Source organism: Euleptes europaea, chromosome 2 (genome assembly GCF_029931775.1).
Source record: "Euleptes europaea isolate rEulEur1 chromosome 2, rEulEur1.hap1, whole genome shotgun sequence".
In the NCBI taxonomy this organism is placed as follows: Eukaryota; Metazoa; Chordata; class Lepidosauria; order Squamata; family Sphaerodactylidae; genus Euleptes; species Euleptes europaea.
Genome location: NC_079313.1, coordinates 6237854 through 6250154, shown reverse-complemented (window position 1 = coordinate 6250154; position 12301 = coordinate 6237854). Strand labels below are relative to the sequence as shown.

At 49.7% G+C, this 12301-nt stretch overlaps 1 protein-coding gene across 1 annotated transcript in view; it reads left to right on the top strand.

Moving 5' to 3' along the window:
* The window catches only part of UPF1 (UPF1 RNA helicase and ATPase), a 309167-nt gene that overhangs the window by 77274 nt on the left and 219592 nt on the right, over positions 1-12301 (top strand). The window lies entirely within an intron of this gene.

The window sequence follows — 12301 nt, the reverse complement described above, 5'->3', positions numbered from 1 at the left end:
ACCGTCTTGGAGATGGGCTTCAGATATTTTGGCTTTTCTGGTTTTTCAAAGGGGGGGAATATGTGTCCCTTTTCCTGTCGCCCCCATCCAGGGTCACTTGTGGACAAAGCCTACACTTTGCATGCAAACGATCCGGGGTTTGTTCTCTAGTTGACAGGATGTTGGTTGCTGGGAAAGGTGTGTCTCTGCCTAAGTCCCTGGAGAGCCACTGCCAGCTAGGGAAGCACTAACCTAGATGTACTATCGGTCTGTCTCTGTTTAAGGCAGCTTCAGACATTTAGAGGCAGACCCCTAGCTCAATCGGAGAGGCCCTGATTTAAGTTCAGATGTTGGCATCTTTAGTTAGGATCTTGGGCACCAGGAGTCAGGACCTGTCTTGGCCCCGAGATCTTAGAGATCCGCCGACTGTCTTGATTAAACGTGCGACGGTCGGCGTAAAGGCAGCTTCGGATGTTGAAACGGAAGAGGGGAGAGTCCGGTTTGGTTTGGTTTGAGCTAAGGTCTCGGGCCTCGGGGAATCCTAGAACTCTGACCGAATTCTTTGTCTCTTGGCGATTCTGGGGTTTGAACTGGAAAGTTCAGGTGCAGAGCGGGCCGATTGGGTGGGAATCATAGAGTTGGAAGGGACCACCAGGGTTATCTAGTCCAACCCCCTGAACAATGCAGGAAATTCACAACTACCCAGTGACCCCTATTCCATGCCCAGAAGATGGCCAAGATGCCCTCCCTCTCATGAACTGCTTAAAGTCATAGAATCAGTATTGCTGACAGATGGCCATCGAGCCTCTGCTTAAAAACCTCCAGGGAAGGAGAGCCCACCACCTCCCGAGGAAGCCTGTTCCACTGAGGAACCGCTCTGACTGTTAGGAAATTCTTCCTAATCCCTAGACGGAAACTCTTTTGATTTAATTTCAACCCGTTGGTTTTGGTCCGACCTTCTCTCAAATTGCCAGGTTTCCTTGAGTGACAGCATGGTAATTCAGACACAAACCAGTTTACACTCCCAGTTCAGTGGTTCGTCGTGCGCCTGTTAGATGCCTCTAACACTGTGGACGGATCGTTTCAATTTTTCCCCCTTAACGTGACCCGATAACGTCAAAGCGCCGTGGCCCAAACCTTCCCGTTACTCAGGGTTAGGCAGCGATGTTTCTGGCTTGGGGACCTGAACTCGGGACGACCGAGTCAAAGCCCCGCTTTGCCCGCACAGCAAAATGAGGCAGTAAAAATGAGCCCACTCCCCTTCAGAGCTCTTTGGAAGGGTTTCCCCCCACGTTAAAAACTCCCTGCAAGCAAACAGAAGAGCTCCGCAAGCAAAGAGGGAAGAGACAACCTTTCTCCCTCCTGTGTTGGTTTTCTGCTTGCGGGGAGTCTCAAACGTTCAAAGCTGGAATTGGCCCAGGTCTTTCTGCCCCCTCGGATCATTGCCGTCTCATTCTGATGTTTGTAAGAACCAGCCCTGACTGACATCTGAGCCTCTACACTCCATTGCCTCTGGAGTTCTGTGTATTCTGCATTGTTGGAGAATACTGAGGACAAAATTCAAAGATATACGAACAGAGATTTCATTGCAGTTTCCCCCAATGACGCTGAAGCATGGAAAATATGCTGACGAGAGCGTTCTCCCTCCACAAACCAAGCCAACTTGCCCCGATTCTTTAGAGACATAGGCGACATATATATACAGGCATACCTCGGAGAACTTGCGAGTTCGGTTCCAGGCCTACGCAGTAAAGCGGGTCACGTAATTTTTTTTTTTGCTTCCCAGTGCATATGAAAGTTATGTTTACACTATACTGTAGTCCATTAAGTGTGCAATAGCATTATGTCTAAAAATAATATACATACCTTAATTAAAAGAAAGCCAGCGTGGTGTAGTGGTTTGGAGCGGTGGACTCTGATCTGGAAAACCGGGTTGGATTCCCCACTCCTCCACGTGAGTGGTGGGTGCTAATCTGGTGCACTGGATTTGTTTCCCCACTCCTACACATGAAGCCACCTGGGTGACCTTGGGCTAGTCACAGCTCTTTTAGAGCTCTCTCAGCCCCACCTACCTCACAGGGTATCTGTGGTGGGGAAGGGAAGGGTGATTGTAAGTCTGTTTGATTCTTCCTTAAGTGGTAGAGAAAGTCAGCATATCAAAACCAACTCTTCTTCTTCTAAAAAAAGACTTTATTGCCAAAAATTTAACACAAAGACATGAAGTGAACACATGCTTTTGGGAAAATGGTACTGATAGACTTTCTCGATGCAGGGTTGCCACAAACCTTCAATTTGTAAAAAAAAAAATAGATATCTGCGGAGCGCAGTTAATCGAGGCGCAATAAAACGAGGTATGCCTGTATTACCAAGGCGCCCACTCATGGACACAAGGCACTCTGTAAACACCCCCCCCCCCAATATGGGCTCATGTAAATATCTATCTGTCCCATTCGGTATTGTATCCCACTCCGGGGAGACCACTTGCAAATATTTCTCCTGCCTTCAGAGGTGACAAACTGGAGTTTGTTACCTCTGCAGGCAGCAGAAATATTTGCAAGCGGGAACAAACCGGAGTTTGTTTATGACAGGCACAAGCCTGGCTCATGACCCAGCTTGCGCTCTCCCTCCCTGCATAATCCAGAAATTTAAAACCGGGCATCTTCAACCGGCCTCCGTTTGCTGTGAGGGTCTGAACGCGGGCACCGTCACGAAGCGTTGCCTTGTGTCTTTTCCGCTCTGCGGGATTGCTGTCACTGCAGTTTCAGCGGTTAAAGAGTCCCCCTTCCTGGGGGAAGAATCCAGCCGAAGTTTGTTAAGGGCGTATTGCGTGGCAAAGCGCATGTCGGGAGAGAAGGGAGGGAGCGCATGAGTCTGACAAGTAGGGGTGCACAACTCCAGGCCGGGGGGGGGGGGGCTTTTGAGATTGCGGCCCTCGAACGCACGTTCCCTTTCCCCCTCCCCTCGTTTTGCTCCTTTTTAATTGTTGCACTGGTGGGGTTTTCCCATCCTCGTGTCGGGCCGGTACGCAGCCAGCGCTGTGTTCAAATGGCGCTCCTCGGCCGGCGGGACGCCCGCCCCGTCGGCCCTGACCGCTTGTACATTCTGCCTCATTCTCTTTTCCCTCTGTACATAGATTTAACTTATTAACTTTTCTCTTTCGACTCTGATAACCTTTCCCCCCCCCCCTTCGTTAGTTAAGGAGAGGCGTGTTTCAAAAATTGGGCCGGGGAGATCTTCCTCGCCTGCAGATGGTGTTCCTGTAGGAATACTTGGCTGTCAAGAGAGTTGGGAGATGCTTCGGCTTTGCTTCGGATGACTTTTTACACAAGCTTTTCTCTTTAAGTGTGTTATTCTGACATATCTGTTGTGGGAAGAGTTGGGGGGGGGATATATTTTGTGTATCTGGGAGGGGGGGCGTTCACATGTCAATCTTTCCATCAGCGCTTTGGCAGTGGATTGCCTGTGAGTAAAGCTGATCTGCGTTTGTGCATTCTTTGTTCTTGAGGGTCTCCTAATTCCGTTAAAGACCCCCCCCCCCAGCCTTTTTGGGGAGGAGGGTTGTACAGTTGGGCGGCTCATCTATCTATATCTCTTGTTCTAATGAAAACTTTTTTGTTTCGTCCTGGAAATGTCAGAGAGAGAGTTGAGTGTTGGTTTATTAACTGTAAATGAAATAAAAATCCAAAATACGAAAGGAAACCGCTTGAATTTTTGTCCTGGGGTGGGAACTAACACACACACCCCAAACACCGTGTTGATTCTTTCCAGAGAAGGGTCGCCGCTCAAGATTAGACTAACTTTTCGAAGTCAAAATAACACCACGGCGCACAAAGGTGAACAGTTTACAGAAGATTAAGGGAAAGTGTTAAGTGTTTGAATTAATTGATCAGACTGGAATATCTCACATCTGAAGAAGTGTTCGATCCTGCATAGGAGAGTGGGAGAAATGTCTGTCTGAAAAATGCTACCAGCGCTTTTTTATAAGCAGATGAGTCACACATTTTTAAAAATCCAACATGTGAGTTCATGCCCATGTGAGAGATTTGAACCCGTGTCTTCCTAGACCTCAAAAAGAGCAACCAAAATGATCAGGGGGCTGGAGCAACGGGCCTATGAGGAGCGGTTAAAACACTTAAGGCTGTTTAGCTTGGAAAGAAGGTGGTTAAGGGGAGACACGATAGAAGTCTGTAAAATTATGCATGGTATGGAGAGAGGACAGGGAGAAGAAGCTTTTCTCCCTCATAATACTAGACCGCGGGGTCATCTGCTGAAGCTGGAAGGTGAGAGATTCAAAACAGAGTAAAGGAAGGATTTCTCCACACAACACATAGTTAGACTGTGGAACTCCCTGCCCCAGGATGTGGTGACGGCTGCCCACTTGGGAGGCTTTAAGAGGGGAGTGGACACGTTCATGGAGGAGAAGGGCTATAAATGACCTATTAAGACGAGAGTAAACGGAAAAGACAATAATGCTAGGAAAAGTCGAAGGCAGCCGGAAAAGACCCAACAGGAGATGGGTTGACTCAATCGAGGAAAACACGGCCGTCAGTTTGCAAGACCTGAGCAAGGCTGTTAACGCGAAGACGTTTTGGAGGACATTGATTCATAGGGTCGCCATGAGTCGGAAGCGACTTGAGAGCACTTAACACACACACATTCTGAAATATCAGATAAGGAGATTTTAGATGCCAGTGAACGTCAAGCTTCCCTTTAAGCCAATAGAGGCAGCTCCTATCCCTTTTTTGGTACCCTAGCGTGGTGTAGTGGTTAAGAGCGGTGGACTCTGATCTGGAGAACCGGGTTTGATTCCCCACTCCTCCACATGAGCGGCGGAGGCTAATCTGGAGAACTGGATTTGTTTCCCCACTCCTACACATGAAACCAGCTGGGTGACCTTGGGCTAGTCACAGCTCTCTCAGCCTCACCTACCTCACCTACTGTCTGTGGTGGGGAAGGGGATTGTAAGCCGGTTTGATTCTTCCTTAAGCGGTAGAGAAAGTCAGCATATAAAAACCTCCATTTGCCTACGGGTCAGGGTGGCCCTGATGAAAAGATGCTCAACTTTTTGCCTTGCGTGTTACTGAATTGGGCCTTGGGAAGGGGTAAGATCTGACCTCACTGGACATGATAAGAAAGTTCAGCTGCGGACTTTAGGAAAGGGCTCTGCTGTTTTTCTCCTAAGCCATCCCTCATGAAGGCGGGCTCGGGACCGCAGCTGCCCTACACGCCGCGGAGGCGAGAAATCTCCTTCCAGCTGCCTCGAGTTGCCAAGTGTGGCCAGGTCATCCCAGGACCGAACTCTGTTTATTCCCAAGGCCTCTAAAGGGAGGGTTTAAATATATATATATATATATATCTGTAAAGCAATTTGAACAATGCACGGCCAATGAGGAACGCCACATGAAGATGTGCGCTGTCTCCAACCGGCTAGGGTTTCACAGAATGTTCCCCAGGGATGAGATGAATTCCTTGAACTCCCCAGCGCTCATAAAAGGCACCACGAGTTGAAGACTGTGTGTGTGTGGGGCGGGGGAGAACAAACAGACCTCTATATTATTGAGTCACAGTACTGAAAAACAAGGAGCTGCATTTGATCGTGCGCTTGGTGAATGGTTTTTTTTTTTTTTTAATGATGTATTAAGGCCAGCTTGGAAATAGCCGTTGCCTTGGCCACCTGGGGAAAGCAAAAGTTGCCAGGTGATCGGGCAGAAATGATTTGCAAAAGATGAGGGTGTCCTTCCCCCCCTCCCTCGGTCCTCAATAAAAATAGGATACCTGAGCAGGCCGGATCCTACGTTTGTGAGCTAGCAGTTATTGCAAATTTAATAACGCCAGCCATGGTGTAGTGGGTAAGAGCGGTGGACTCTAACCTGGAGAACCAGGAATGATACCCCACTCCTCCACATGAGTGGAAGACTCTAATCTGCAGAACCGGGTTCGATTCCCAATTCTTCCACGTGGGCAGCGGACTCTAATCTGCAGAGCTGGGTTTGAGTCCCCACTCCTCCACATGAGCGGCAGACTCTGATATGGAGAACCAGTTTCGATTCCCCACTCCTTCACGTGAGTGGCGGGCTCTAATCTGCAGAACCGGGCTCGATTCCCCACTCCTTCACATGAACAGTGGACTCTAATCTGGAGAACCGGGTTTGATTCCTCATTCCTCCACACGAACAGTGGACTCTAATCTGGAGAACCGGGTTTGATTCCCCGCTCCTCCACATGAAGCCTGCGGGGTGATGCTGGGCAAGTCACAGTTCTCTCCAAACTCTCTCAGCTCCACTGATCTCACAAGGTGTCTATTGTGGAGAGAGGAAGGGAAGGTGATTGTAAGGCAGTTTGAGACTCCTTAAAGGTTGGAAGGGACCACCAGGGTCATCTAGTCCAACCCCTTTCACAATGCAGGAAATTCTCAACTACCTGCCCCCACAACCCCAGTGACTCCTACTCCATGCCCAGAAGATGGTCAAAAAAACCCCTCCAGGATCCATGGCCAATCTGGCCTGGAGGAAAATTGCTTCCTGACCCCAACATGGTGTTTGGCATTACCCTGGGCTTGTAAGAAAGGGCCACGAGAGCCAAACACTGACGCAACCCTTCCTGCCCTCCCTTCTCATGATCTGCCTAAGGTCACAGAATCAGCATTGCTGACAGATGGCCATCTAGCCTCTGCTTAAAAACCTCCAGGGAAGGAGAGCCCACCACCTCCAGAGGAAGCCTGTTCCACTGAGGAACTTTTCGACGGTCCGAAAGTTCTTCCTGATGTCTAGACTCTTTGGATTTAATTTCAACCCATTGGTTCTGGTCCGACCTTCTGGGGCAACAGAAAACAACTCTGCACCCTCCTCTCTAGGACAGCCCTTCAAGTACTTGGAGGTCTTACTTGAGATTTTTCAGTGGTGCATGGCTGCATAATAATTCGCCTAGAATCAAACCAGTCTTTAAAAGGTTATCTTTACGCTTGATTTGCACAACGGTACATCTAAGAGGGGTTTTTTGTTTTTGTTTTTTACAAAGAATCGTGTTGTTTTGATCGGTGTATACATTTTCCAAAACGTATTCTTGTTTGAAGGTTGGCTTAAAGCGAGGGGGCGGCATTGCCGTTAGCAGCGCCTCGGTTTTTGAAAAACAGCCTGTTCAAAAATCAAGGCCGCGCGGCCGAGCATCTGTTTGCACCATCAATGGTACGCTGCCGGCACAAAACGAGCCTGCGCAGGTGACATCCAGCATGGCGGCTGGCTGCGTTAGCCACTGGTGGCTCGTGCGTGCAACGTCCTGGACTGCGGGGCTTGCACGTGCCCCCGGGTTATTCCTCGGGGGCGGCTCATGTGCCGTTTTAAACCAGGTAGGTGTTGAGCATGTGAGCTGCCTTTTCACCATTGGTGGCTTTACATAAGAACATAAGAAAAGCCCAGCTGGATCAGACTAAGGCCCATCAAGTCCAGTGTGGTGTAGTGGTTCAGAGCGGTGGTTTGGAGCGGTGGACTCTAATCTGGAGAACCGGGTTCGATTCCCCACTCCTCCACATGAGCGGCGGACTCTAATCTGGTGAACTGGGTTTGTTTCTCCACTCCTACACATGAAGCCAGCTGGGTGCCTTTGGGCAAGTTATAGCTCTCTCAGCCCCACTTACCTCACCGGGTGCCTGTTGTGGGGAGGGGGAGGGAAGGTGATTATAAGCCGGTTTGATTCTCCCTTAAGTGGTAGAGAAAGTCGGCATATAAAAACCAACTCTTCTTCTTCTTCAGTCTGTCCACACAATCGCCAACCAGAGGCCTCTCGGAAGCCCACAAACAAGACATAAGAACTTAAGAAAGGCCATGCTGGATCACACCAGGGTCCATCAAGTCCAGCAGTCTGTTCACACAGTGGTCAACCAGGTGCCTCTAGGAAGCCCCCAAACAAGACGACTGCAGCAGCATTGTCCTTCTTGCTTTCCACAGCACCTAAGATAATAGGCCTGCTTCTCTGATCCTGGAGAGAATAGGTGTGCATCATGAATAGGATCCATTTTGACTAGCAGCCATTGATAGCCCCATCCTCCATAAGACCCTAAGGAAAATCCTGCTGGATCCGACCAAGGCCCATTGAGTCCAGCAGTCTGTTCACAAAGCGGCCAACCAGGTGCCTTTAGGAAGCCCACAAGCAAGACGACAGCAGCAGCATCGTGGCTAAGTTGGGGTGTAGGGCTGCCAACCTCCAGGTACTAGCTCCGCCCCAAAAGCCTCCCGCCGGTGGTGAAAAGGGACCTGGCAACCCTATGGGGTGGGAGAGGTAAGGCATCAACTGCTGGGCCCGACAGAGAGGGGGGAAAGCCGTTCTGGCCACAGCTGTGACCTGTGCCTCCCTGTCAAATAACAACCCCTTATGAATTATATACAAATTAAAATAATGTTTTACACATTACCTATGTTCCATGTTGCTTATTGCATACAAAGTCTTTCCACAACCGTCTTTCACAGGTTCCTGCCCCGGATACCTCTTACTAACACTGACTCAGTTCTCCTATTCAAGTTTGCAATGGTAATCATCTACAGGTGTGAATATCAACTGTTCCTTTTAGTTGTTCCCTTTATTTATGGATGTCTGCTATGATGTTTAGGAGTCCCGTGGTGCAGAGTGGTAAGCTGCAGTACTGCAGTCCAAGCTCTGCTCACGACCTGAATTCGATCCCGACGGAAGTCGGTTTCAGGTAGCCAGCTCGAGGTTGACTCGGCCTTCCATCCTTCCGAGGTCGGTCAAATGAGTCCCCAGCTTGCTGGGGGTAAAGGGGAGATGACTGGGGAAGGCACTGGCAAACCACCCCGCAAACAAAGTCTGCCTTGGAAACGTCGGGATGTGATGTCACCTCATGGGTCAGGAATGACCCGGTGCTTGCACAGGGGCCTTTTACCTTTACTATGATGTAATGGTCATCTTCCTCTTCGAATCCTCATCTTTCTCTTCAACCTTGGACCTTCCCGTTGCTGGAGAAGAATACTTACCCACATCGGTTGGGAAAAGAAATATTTATGAGCTTATGGGACTGAGCATTGAGATTTACAAGAAAGTATTGATGCATGAGCTGGTGTTGGTGTTGCTCCTGGTGGCGTTATTGTGGTTGTGTATAATATAATGTGTGTCTTTTGCAAACCTTGATTCTTGAATTGATCTCAGTCAGATTTTGAGTAACTGCTTGTGTACACAGAGGTGTTGATTTTGTATTGCCACCTGGAGGTTGGCCACCCTAGCGTTGGAGGGAGCTGATCTAATGCGCAGCCCGGCTGCAATCCAAGCAGAGGGGAGATTTCACACCACCAGTGCGTGTGCGTGCATGCATGTGTGCATGATAATTACATCATCCGCGGTTGTGTCTGCTATGGCCGTCTTTTAAAAACAACATTTTCTCCCGCATCCTGCTGGCTTCTGCCGTCTAAACAAACAGACTGTTGCAGGGGGCCGGCTGGACGGCGGAGGAGCTTTTCCAGAGTTGCAAAATATTCTTTCTTGCAAGCCTGGGGAAGGGGGGTTGTTCTGCAGAAGAGAACTCCCCAAGGGCAGGAGGAACCAACCGGCCACCAGTTTGGCGTGAGCAATCTCTCCCCCCCCTTGTGCAAAGGGCCGGGGGTTGTTTGCAGCTTGCTCTCTCCCCCCCCCCACTTACACCCCTTTTCTTTTGCCAGCTTTCCCACCCGCGCCAGCAGCTGCCATGCAGGCCGTCTGCGCCATTAGCCCCTGCGTGGGGTGTGTGTGGATTGTGTTGTTGTGTGTGTGTCTGTTTTTTCGCACCAGGGGGTGGGGGTCTGTCATCTGCAGCAGGAGCCCCGACTCCCCAGGTCACCGGAACCCGGGCCAGCCATAAACCTAAGCCGGGGGTCCCCAGGTTTCTCCTCCTCCCGCGCTTGGATACAGGTGGGAATCCGTGTGATTCTCTGGTTTGCACGCCCTGGGAGATGACGGCAGAGGGGGGGGTGGAGGGTGTGTGTGTGGAGTGGACAGGGAGAAGCTTTTCTCCCTCTCACAAAATACCAGAAGGCGGGGTCGCCTGCTGAAGCTGGACGGCGAGAGATTCAAAACAGATAGCAAGAAGTATTTCTTCACACAATGTAAAGTTAAATGGTAGAACTCCCTGCCCCAGGATGTGGTGATGGCTGCCAACTTGGACGGCTTTAAAAGGGGAGTGGACGTGTTCATGGAGGAGAGGGCTATCCATGGCTACTAATAAAAATGGATACTACTAGTCATGATGCATCCCTATTCTCTCCAGGATCAGAGGAGCAGGCCTAATATATTAGGTGCTGTGGAACGCAGGCAGGATAAATGCTGCTGCAGCCGTCTTGTTTGTGGGCTCCCTAGAGGCACCTGGTTGGCCGCTGTGTGGACAGACTGCTGGACTTGATGGACCTGGGTCTGCTCCAGCAGGGCTTTTCTTATGTTCTTACGACATACTCATGGGGTGGGAGGGGGGTGCAGATTTATCAATCAAATACACTGCCCTGAACTCCTTGGCTTGAGAGCCAGTGTGGTGTAGTGGTTAACAGCGGTGGTTTGGAGCGGTGGAGTCTGATCTGGAGAACCGGGCTTGATTCCCCACTCCTCCACATGAGTGGCGGAGGCTAATCTGGTGAGCTGGATTAGTTTCCCCACTCCTACACACGAAGCCAGCTGGGTGACCTCAGGCTAGTCACAGCTCTCTCAGCCTCACCTACCTCACAGGGTGACTGTTGTGGGGAGGGGAAGGGAAAGTGATTGTAAGCCGGTTTGAGTCTCCCTTAAGTGGTAGAGAAAGTCGGCATATAAAAACCAACTCTTCTTCTTGTTGTGGGCTTTGATACCACCACTTAGATGCAACACTGTATTCAGAATGATTGAACCCAGCTCTCCAGATTAGAGTCCACCGCTCACGTGGAGGAGTGAGGAATCAAACCCCGTTCTCCAGATTAGAGTCTGCTACTCATGGCCTCTACGCCGCACTGGCTCTCAAAGGTGGGTCTGTGCATTGTGAGAATTTACACCTGCAACATTTTAGCTCTTGCTGTTTGGGGTCTTTTAGTTGAGAGGCAGCGCGGTGTAGTGGTTCAGACCAGTGGACTCTAACAAACTGGGGTTGATTCCCCACTCCTCCACATGAGCGGCGGACTCTAATCTGGAGAACCGGGTTCAATTCCCCACTCCCCCACATGAAGCCTGCTGAGTGACCTTGGGCCAGTCACAGTTCTCTCTGAACTCTCTCAGCCCCACCTACCTCAAAAGTGCCTGTTGTGGGGGGGGGAAGCGAAGGTGATTGTAAGCCGCTTTGAGACTCTTTAAAGGTAGAGAAAATCAGGATATAAAAACCACTTCTTCTTCTTCTCCTCCTCCTCCTCCTCCTCCCTGGGAAATGCCCGCCCTCAAAATGCGACCATGGCTAGTACCGGGCAATTGATGCAGATTACAGTCTGATGCTGGAAACACACAGACAGACAAGGATTACCAGGGATTTAGGGGACAGAGCAAAAAGCACTAGAGATGATACATACACATGTGGAGGTTTACAACTGAGATATTTTCATTTGCCTCAAGCCTGGTTTTAGACTCTTGTTTTAGAATCTGGGTCTTAAATTGGGGAGAAACAAAAGACTCAAGAAAAAAGAACCGTTTGGAAGGTGATCATAGCAAGCCAAGGAAAGATTCCACGCCGGAGAAGCTTTGCGCCAAAGAAAAAACCAGTCGCAGAATTTAAGCAACCTGATTTCCACATGGGAGGGATAGGGAGAATAGCAAAGCTTGTGTGTGTGAGGGTGGGGGGAGATCCTGCCTCTGTTTAGAAAGCTCCAAGGATTGCCCTATATAACTTAAGCCTCAATCAACGCAAGTGAGACAGTGAATTGCAGGATTTAAGGGTCAAGATGGGGGTGGGATTTCCCATGCTCGTAAAATCGGGGGGGGGGGACAGGGTTCAAAGAGCCTGCCAAGACCTCCCCCCCAGACTTAACCCCAAGGACTGAAAAGATCCCCACCAATTTTGATACAGGAAGATCACAGAATAACAGAAACATAAGCGTTGGAAGGGGCCATAGAGGCCATCTAGTCCAACCCCCTGCTCAATGCAGGAGCAGCCTAGAACATCCCTGACAAGTGCTTGTCCAGCCTCTGCTTACCAGGGGGAGCTCACCACCTCCCTATGTAGCTGATTCCACTGTCGAACAACTCTTACTGAAAAAATGACCTTTCCCCATAGAAGATCTTTCCTCCTCTTCTTCAAATCATCCCTCCCAGAATCATCAACTTTTATTATTTTATTTTATTATTTTAACCTAACTTTGATTTTTATTAAGAGCTGATATTGTATCGAAATAAACTT